We start from the raw sequence: 10,184 nt of genomic DNA, 5'->3' as shown, positions 1-10,184 counted from the left end.
CTCCCTGGACAATATCTCATCCCTTATACCCCCGTGGAGCCCCTCCAGAAAACGAGCGAGCAGCGCCGGTTCATTCCAGCCACAGGAGGTTGCCAGAGTGCGGAACTCGATAGAAAAGTCTGTAACTGAGCGCTTACCCTGGCGCAGAGAAGACAAGAGGCGGGAGGCCTCCTCCCCGTTGACAGACCGGTCGAAGACACGGATCATCTCCTCCTTGAAGAGGGAAAAACGCTCGACACACACGGCCCTTGACTCCCAGACTGCCGTTCCCCACTGGCGAGCCCGTCCGGAGAGGAGAGAGATAACGTAGGCGATCCTGGCCCTGTCTCCAGAATAGGTTGACGGCTGGAGGGAAAACACAACCTCGCATTGGATTAAAAATGAACGGCACTGGGTGGGCTCACCGGAATAGCACGGCGGGTTGTTAATGCGAGGCTCCGTGGAGTGAACGGATCCGGACAGGGCTGGCGGATTGAGACTACACTGGTGGAGTTGTTTAGCCAGATCCGTCACCTGAGCCGCCAGCGTCTCCACGGCCTGTCTCGCGGCCGATAATTCCTCCTCGTGCTTACCCAGCATAACTCCCTGGATCTCGACGGCCGTCTGGATCGGATGCTCTCTTGCTGGGTCCATAGTTGGCCAGATTATTCTGTCGTGTGGAAAGAGGACCAGAGAGAGCAATTCGCGGAGCAAATATTGTCTTTAATGATCAAACACAGGAGCTTGAGAATAATAGGGAATGCAAACAGAAAAAATCCCAAAGGGAAAAACTGGAACCAAAACTCGTCCTTGTTCAAAAGGAGAAAGCAAAAGCCACCGGCCGCCCCGGCGGATTGAGTACGGTGGACAGCTCCGCAACCTCACAGTAGAGAGAGAGAGATCGGCAGGTCAGGAGACGAGCAGCGGCTAAACTTCCAGGCTCACACTCACAGCACCCCGAACAAACAGGACTAAGACTGGGACAAACGACAGGGGATAAGACATACCAGTTAAGCGTATTTTAGGGGAATAATCTGGCAAGGCAGGTAGGGAGGAAAGGGAAAGAAGTAGGAGTGTTAATCAGAGGAGAAGAGGAAACAGGTGCGGGAAGCCAAGCGCAAAGAGTAGCGCAATGAGGAGCAGCTGAAGGAGATTAACGAGAGAAGAAAGATTAGTGCAAAGTAGGAGAAGAGAAGAAAAAGCATCAGAGAGGGGAGGGGAAAAGGGGAAAGGGAACCAGGATCATGACACCTTCCATATCAAATCAATACATGACATGACTTGTCCCGTATTTTACAAAGGCCAACACATATTTCAATAAACAAATAAGTATTCTGAACTGTTTATAATACTAATAGCAATTATAATGAAATCAGTTTCATAAGAAGTATTAGAGAAGCACATTTGCGCATGATTTTGACATCTTTTTTTCCATAGTGATGGAGTCTCCAGAGTGCTGGCCGTTAAAGTCCTTTTACACGAGCACAGCATGCAGAAAACAAACCTGCCCAATTTAAAACATCTAGGGCCCTATCTTGCACCCAGCGCAATTGACTTTGTACACCGACGCATGTGTCATTCCTATTTTGCACCCGCGCAAAGCGCGCTTTTCCCTCCACAGAAGCACGTCGCTAAACTAGTGAATGAACTTGCGCTCCCTGGGCGGTTCAGCGCAAAAAAGGAGGCGCGTTCCGGCGCAAACAATCCCTGGTGCTATTTTGCTGTTCCATTAATCAATTGCGCCACTGACCAGAAAAAACCTAGTCTAAAGTCAGTGGCGCGTTGCGCGTTGTTCATTATGCTATTTTAAGGGCGCAAGCTTGACCATAATGTATAGCGTGCACAACGCGCATACACTTTGCTCATGTAATCTACACAGATGCTACAGTTATTTTTGCAAATCATAAATTGTTACACTAAAAAAATATTAACACATGAGATGACGGAAATCATTGTGAAATCTTGCTTACAAATTATTCAGGCTAATTGTAGTAATTAAGGATCAGACCTGTTTGCCCGATAGTGGCAAGACATATATGTATATAAGGACATCTGACAAATTGGTTTGTCCGTCAAGAACCAGGAAAAAAAAAATCGATGAAACAATTGTGGCTATTTCCTCTCACGCCTGTTTAACCAACGCTATTTTGGGTGGGTTTCTCCCATCGCCATACAACACAACTTCTCTGTCTTTCACTGCTCTTACAAATCCATCAGTCTCCTCGGCTGTGAACCGCTCCTGGCGTGCGCCTGGTAAATACGCCATAATAATAGCAATCCATAATGGAACTTGCGCACCTGCTTTTAAAGGGAATGTTGGATGACGCTCCGATTGGTTTATTTCACGTTACGCCCAAACCACACCTATGAATAATGAAGCTACTTCAGACCAACCCATTTTAGATTTGCGCCGGGCGCAAGAGCCATTTATCCCGCCGGGAAAATAGCAACAGCGCCGAGACCCGCCCACAAAGTTACTTGCGCTTCGCGCTTTGACACTTGCGTTTCAGATCGTTAAAATAGGGCCCCTAGAACTCACATCTGCATTTGAACACAAGATTCTTCAGATGTAGGGCTAAATCGGAAAGTTATCGATTCGCTGAAAATGGCAATCCTATGCTTAACACACCAGTGCGGTTTCCTTCAGCAAAAATCTAACCCTACCATGTTGGTACTTTCATTTGAATTTCTAATATTTAATATAAAACACATTACAGTGCATGCGGCATACCACAGTCATTCACATAACTGATTGAAGACAGTGACACACAACATTCAATTCAGTTCACTCTGTTTAACTCAATATCAGAGTGATTGACAGAGATACAGTAGAAATATTATGTGTGGTTTTATATTTAATATTGTTTTTAATTAGCTTTAGCATAAGGGAAGTACAACTCAGGAAATGAGAGCATCCGAGGAGCATGTAAATGCTATGTTTATTTATTAAAAATATATTTTTGTATGTTCTTCAATGTTAATCATGTTTTTAGTTTTTTTGGTTTCTATGTTTTTAAGTATTGGTTCAGGCAACGTTTATGCATTGGAACCATTTTAAAAGTATTGATTTGGCACCAGTATCGTAAAAAAAAAAAACAATCGATACCCAACCCTAGATAACAGTGAATGAAAGACTAAAATGATTAAGAGGGGGGGGGGGAATGCTATTTCATGCATACTGAGTTTTTTACACTGTTAAAGAGTTGGTGAGTAAAACTGCCTCAAATATCTCTGTGTTGTTAACTTAGCAATCGGCGCGTAAGCACATCAAGTAAACAACATGCGATGTTGTCATCAAACTGCACTTTCCAGATGTACAGCTTAAAAAAAAAAAAAAGAAGACGACATAAAGTGGAACTTAGTCATTTTCCAAAACCGCTAATCAAATATATACAGTTTCAGTACATACCAAATAGAGACGTCATTGCTGCTGCTGCTCTTGTTAAAGTTCAGCCTCTGGATCTGATTCTGGATCATATATATACGTTGAATCTGACTGTTAGCCATGGTTTGTTTTGGATGGTTTTTTCCTCACGGTAATGTCACAGCTTCCAAACGCTCTCAACGGAAAAGCCTACTCGCGCTCGTGATTCTTTAGCTCCGCCCACACGTCACGCCTCCAGCCACTCGTGTTTTTTCGGGAAAAATCGGTACAGACTATCCTTCTCATATTAATATAATAAAACTAAAGACTTTTTGGAGTTATGAAGGATGCAGTACTACTCTATAGGTCAGGGGTCTGGCGATCGACTATCCTGCAAAGTTTAGCTCCAATCCTGATCAAACACACCTGAAGCAACTAATTAAGGTCTTCAGGCTCACTTAAAAATTAAAGGCAGGTGTGTTCGATTAGGGTTGGAGCCAAACTTTGCAGGACAGTCGATCGCCAGGAGCAGGGTTGGGCACCCCTGCTATAGGTACTCAAGATTAACAGGATATTGAGTGAAAACTAGCATTTCATGAACTAGTAAAACTGGTTCATGAATGACACACAACAGACTTCATCAAGATTCAAAAATGGATATCCGGCAATTTTTTAAGCACCGTCAAGACAGCAGCTCTCCTCCTGATGCCAGCAAACGTCCTCGCCTACAAGCTTAAAGTGAGTGAGCAGTACTAAACTATATGTTTTAAGGTTAATTTGGTTCACGGTAACGTTAGATTCATGCCACTGACTCAAGTCAACTCTACCTAGCTAGTTAATGTTATCACTAGCCGTTCACGGTTTCATGGGTATGGTAAACGTCCGTTAATAGTATAATAATAAAAATCCACGATCTGTCAGGGCATATAGTCCAACGGTGCGCACATTTGGAGAAATAATAATTTTATGACATGTTTGTAAAATATTTAGTCATACAGAATAGCATTTCTATTCATTTTGCACTGATCTAACAGAGCTAGTGATTACTCTCCTCTTATTGATTTGCGTCAGCTATGACATCAGTGCGATATCATTAGTTAGTTAGGGAAGTCGTGGCATGTACAGTTCTCTCTCCACCTTCAATACCACGACTTAGGTGCCCTTGAGCAAGAGCATCGAACCCCCAACTGCTCCCCGGGCGCCGCAGCATAAATGGCTGCCCACTGCTCCAGTGTGTGTGTGTGTTCACTGCTCTGTGTGTGTGCATTTCGGATGGGTTAAATGCAGAGCACAAATTCTGAGTATGGGTCACCATACTTGGCTGAATGTCACTTCACTATCACACTATTCACTATCACTTCACTACACTAGTTTGTAAAGCTGTCAATCATCTCACGTGAATCACATGACCAAAAGGATGTCCTTCTGCAATTACGCTGTGTGTCTTTGCAGTCTGTGTCACTGATAAAATATATGAAAGCATCTTATCATCCTTTTCTAAAACTTCTCCAAAGCCTCTTAGATATGGTCTTACAATTATAAAATGCATAATTTTAAAGATATCATCCTCTAAATGAAGCATGACCACACTTGAAGCTACACTTTAGTTGTGGTTAGTGTGTAGTTGATATCCTACATTCAAAAAAATAAATAAATTAAAAAATTAATAAATATATTCTTAATATTTGTTGTTTTTGTTTTGCCATAGCATTCAGACTGGGTACCTAAACATTGAATGCATACTAAATAATTTATTTTAATGGTTTGTCTGAAAGTGTTAGTCTATAGGCCTTATAATGTGACCAGCTACTTGACAGGATGTGGTGTGCTAAGCAGTTTTTTCTCCATTTTAACTTAATTTTACAGACAGAGGTGAGAAAGACAATTATGCAGAGAGCACAGAGCTATATGAGGGACCAACCAGTGATACTCTTGGTAGTAATATCAAATGATGATCAAATGAAAAAGAGGAAAAATATATGAAAATCAGTTAAATATTTCATATATCAATATTCTCCATCCTGGAATCTCCTGTGTCTCCGCTGGTTCCACCCAGCCTGGAATCCCCCTGTGTCTCCTCTGGTTCCATTCAGCCTGGAATCCCCTGTGTCTCCCCAGTCCTGTCCATCCCTGAACATACCGATCTCCTGTTATGCCTAGATCAGGCTCCCAATCTCCTGTTATGCCTAGATGAGGCACCTGAACCCCAGTTAAGACCAGATGAGGCTCTTGATTCCCAGACGAGCCCAGGGAGGAATCCTGAACCCCAGTTAAGCCCAGATGAGGCTCCTGATTCCCCGACGAGCCCAGGGAGGGCTCTTGATCACCATTTAAGACCAGTGACAGCTCCAGTAAGTTTCTCATGTTCTCTGTGCCACCTAGTTTCTGTCTCCCCTTGATTGTGTCATGTTATTCAGGTGTGTCTTGCCAGTTATCCTCAATTGCAATGCCCATATAAGTTCCTGTTTATTGTGTTCTAGTTTGTCCGTTATCGTCAATGTGTTTGTTTGGTTCTACTTCCTAGCGTCGCTCTCTTGAGGACCACACCAAGGACTTGTGTTTCTAGCGAACCTAACAACCTACCCAAACAGCTACCTTTGCTCATTTTATCAGCTGGGACTGAGTACTTCCACATGATCGCAGCTCTCCAGGGATGATCCTCGGAGAGAATCTTTGCCACCTTTTGTGGAGTGGGTACTGGTGTAAGGGAAACAGGTAAATTTAGCTCAAAGGGAATCATTTAAGATTTTAAAGGGAATTTGAACAGAATCACTGTTTCACGGCTGATCACTGAGATGCCCTGCAATTCACTGAACGATCCATTTTACATAAAATCTGCACTGGATATTAATATCCAAACAATTTGCACAGTAACAACATCTGCAGTTTAAGACATTTACTTGTAAGCAGAAAACACAAGATACCTTTTACTCTTTTCAAAATGAATAAGGCTTTATTAGACAAATCTAAGACATATAAACTAATCTAACACATAAGCACACACATTCACACAAGTTGCACGATGATAGCAAGTTAAAGAAGAATGAGTTATAGAGAACGAAAATGTGGAATCCCAAGTTTACAGCAATACATGAAATTTGCATTGACATGAACAGCCATCAATTAACTTAATTATTTTAGTTAATTGATGGGGTTAGGATTATTTGAGTTCCTCAATGGGGTTAAAATTATATTAGCTACACCAGCACAGATAAGAGTCTGGAGGATACTTGCGTTGCCTGTGTAAAGGGGTTCCCTTTGTTGTCCTTGAAAGGCGGTTTCCCGATGTTGCTGATTGACTGGAAGTTCAGTAGTCATTGAAGCGACGTCTTGGGAAGCCTGTAGTTGGGCGTTGGCTGACGATGTGGAGTTGTGGCCTGGTTGAAGTTGAACAGGCACACGTGGTCAGACTCAGAGTCACGGCATTACAAAACTTGACTCAGAACACGAAACTCTAAACTAGGGATGCACCGAATCCAGATTTTATGGGTTCGGCCGAATACCGAATCCACTGTTTAAGATTCGGCCGAATCCGAAACTGAATACCGAATCCTACTCGCATCCTTATTCCATTAAAAAAGTAAAACACATTAATGAAGTAAACAACGTCCACAGCAGTGTATTTTTCATTTTACTTTATTTAAACTGTAAAAAAATAAGAATAATAAATAAAAAATGAGAATAGCCAACATTATGCCAGGATGACAATTGACAATTACCTATGCTTAACCAAGTACAAACCAAATCCTTTTTAATAAGTGCAACAATGCAAAGGAAGGTTTTTTTTTTTTTTTTTTTTTTTAGGCTACGATTAGAACAGTAGCCAAAAACTACCAGATCAAACATATCTCCTGCATCATAATTAAATTAACTTAAAACCTTTAACCTTTCACATGAAATGAGAGTTTCCTTTAAAAAAAACAAGACGCACTGCGTTAACAGGTGACAGCCGGATGCGAGTGTGGGAACGGAAGTCCCCAGCAGTGCTGAAAAGTCTTTCACTAGGCACAGAGGTTGGTGGCACACAGAGGTAGATCTTTGCCGTTTTTGCCAGCAGTGGAAATCGCTGCTGGTTTGTCTTACACCACTGAAGAGAATCTTCTCTCAGAGGAATCAAAGGCTCACAGAGAAAAAAAAACACTTATCTCCGTGTCAACACCCAATGTGACTGGCTCTGTATTTCTACGGTACAGTTCGTCCAAGCTGCTCCAGATTCCTGAACAGTGTCGTTTAGTGGGAACTGTCGGGCCGTGTTCCTCCTCAGGCTGTTCATTTGAAGTAATAGGTCTAGCAGATGCGTCTTGATCGGATTCAGATAAACGGGATACAGCCTCCTGCAAAAGCAACTTTGATCGACACTGTTCTGTCTCACTCCCCCAAAATTTCGCCTTGTATCTGGGATCCAGACTTGTTGCCACAACTAAGTGGCTATTCTGCTCGCTTCCCTCAAATCTATCCTGCAGAGATTTCAGCAAGCAGGTTTTCATCTGCTTGAGTCCATGATCGTCTGTTTCACTGTGGACATAGCGCTTCAACATCATCACAGCTGGCAGGACAGTGGATATGCATGCATTTTCTCTGCTTATTTCTCTAGTCAACTCCTCGAAGGGTCTGAGCACCTTGAGAACATCCTCCATCAGAATCCACCTCTCTGCATGAATATGCTGCATACCCTCCGTTTCGGACACGTAGATGTTTATGGCACGTTTTTGTTCTGTTAAACGATCGAACATCAGATATGTCAAATTCCATCGTGTTGACACGTCCTGGATTAAATGGTGATTTGGCAGCCCCAACTCCTGCTGTAGAGCAGAAAGTCTTGATTGAGCACTTGAAGAGTGCTTAAAGTGACCAACCGTTTTCCTGGACAGTGCTATCAGGTCAGAGACACTTTGTTGTGATAAAAGACTGTCATGGATGCACAACTGGAGCGTGTGCACAAAACAGCCAACACTTGGAACCCCTGCCTCGGACGTGGCTTTCCGCATGTTTGCAGCATTATCCCTCAAGACCAGGTGACACTTGTTAACAGGTATGTCCCATGCTTTGATAATTTCTTGCAGTGCATCAGCAATGTTAAATTGCCTTCTGCCTTCCATCGAATGCTTAACATTTTAGAAAAGCATGTGTGCGCTTAAAATCAGCATCAATCCAATGTGAGGTAACACTGATGTAGGACTGTGTAGTGTACTCACAAGTCCATATGTCGCATGTAAATGCTTAAGCATGTGCTTCGGCAATGTGTTCTTTTATGCGGGAAGTGATGGACTTGTGCATTTCAGGGATGATTTTATGACACTTTAGTTATGGAAATGATTGCCACAGACAATCAGTAGAAGCACTACTTCACAGACATCCTAGATGGTACAGTTGCAATAGTTGAGAAGAAAATAAAAGCACTGAAAATAAAAGGTCCTTTTTTGTCTTTCACAACAGACTGTTGGTCTGGGGACAGTGAAGCACTGATGAGTCTAACATGTCATTTCATTGATGTCAACTGGGAAAGTAAACAAGTCATCCTAAATGCCAACGCCATGTCTGGATCCCGCACTGGGGAGTATATCAGCAGCATGTTCATCAGCCTGCTTAAGTACTGGGATATCAGCCATGACAAGGTTGTACTTGTGTTCCGTGGCAGTGGTGCTAACATGGTTAAAGGACTCAGATTGGCAGAGATACCTGATCTCAGCTGCAGCACACACTCCATACAGCTTATGGTGACCGATGGCATCAACAGTCAGCGAGCAGTGCTGGACGTTAATGCCAAGTTAAAGAACATAGCTAAACATTTCAACCACTCTGTGCTCGCAAAGCAGAATCTGAAAAAAAAGCATAGTATCCCAAGCATAGTATCATTCAGTCCTAACCCTCTCGCTGGAACCCCATGGCTCCACTTGATGCAGAGGAGCAGAAACGAGCACTCAATATCTCTGCTGGAGAATATGGAAAAATTGCTACTCCAGCTGCAGATCAATGTGACACAGTTTCCAATTTGATTGACACATTGGAACCTGTTGAGGAAGTCACCCTTGAGATCAGCAGGTCAGAGGCTTCCATCTCCAGTGTCATCCCAAGCAATGCTGTGCTGAAAATGGTGCTTCAGGCAGAGGGTCCTAACACAAGGGGGATTAAAACACTAAGAGAAACCATGCTGCAAAACTTGCAGAAAAGGTTTGCAAGGATAGAGATTACAAAATGTTTGGTGCTTGAGACACCGCTGGACCCCCGTTATGAGGGTCATGTCTTTTTTGCAGTGGACACACTGACCAAGGCAAAACAATGGATAAAAGAAGAGCATGCCTTTGTGTCCGAGCAACTGAAAACAGCCACCACTGAAGACCAAGGATCAGACCCGAAACAGAGAAGGGTGGAAGATTACCTGGTCCCTCTAGTGTTCTTGTACAAATGTATGCAAATATCTTGGGGCCTCATGGAATTTCTACTCAGGAGAGTGATGATGAGCTTTGAATATCTGAGCAGCTGGATCAGTACCTCCGTGAGCCATTGATTAACAGACAGACTGGTGAGCCACTGGAATCTGGGAAACCGAATAAATACAGAATAGAATACGTCTACACCTTCTTGCACCACTGGTAAGGAAATTCCTCTGTCCACCCCCCTCCTCTGTTCCCAGAGAGAGAGTATTCAGTGAGATTGGGAATATTTATGACAAAGAGGAGCTGCCTCACAGGAGAACATGCAGAACAGTTGTGACAACCTGCCGTTCTTTAACTGGGAGTACTGAGAAATTTCAGTGAAAGATGGGTAGAGTGAGAAAGTGATGTGACATTCAGCCAAGTATGGTGAACCATACTCAGAATTCGTGCTCTGCATTTAACCC

General features: G+C 43.1%; 1 pseudogene; it reads left to right on the top strand.

Moving 5' to 3' along the window:
- The first annotated feature begins 8,569 nt into the window (after positions 1–8,569).
- Positions 8,570–9,851, top strand: LOC127973075 (zinc finger BED domain-containing protein 4-like; annotated as a pseudogene).
- The last annotated feature ends 333 nt before the right edge of the window (positions 9,852–10,184 follow it).

Source organism: Carassius gibelio, chromosome B15, assembly GCF_023724105.1.
Source record: "Carassius gibelio isolate Cgi1373 ecotype wild population from Czech Republic chromosome B15, carGib1.2-hapl.c, whole genome shotgun sequence".
Taxonomy (NCBI): Eukaryota; Metazoa; Chordata; class Actinopteri; order Cypriniformes; family Cyprinidae; genus Carassius; species Carassius gibelio.
This window is presented reverse-complemented; position numbering and strand designations above follow the sequence as displayed.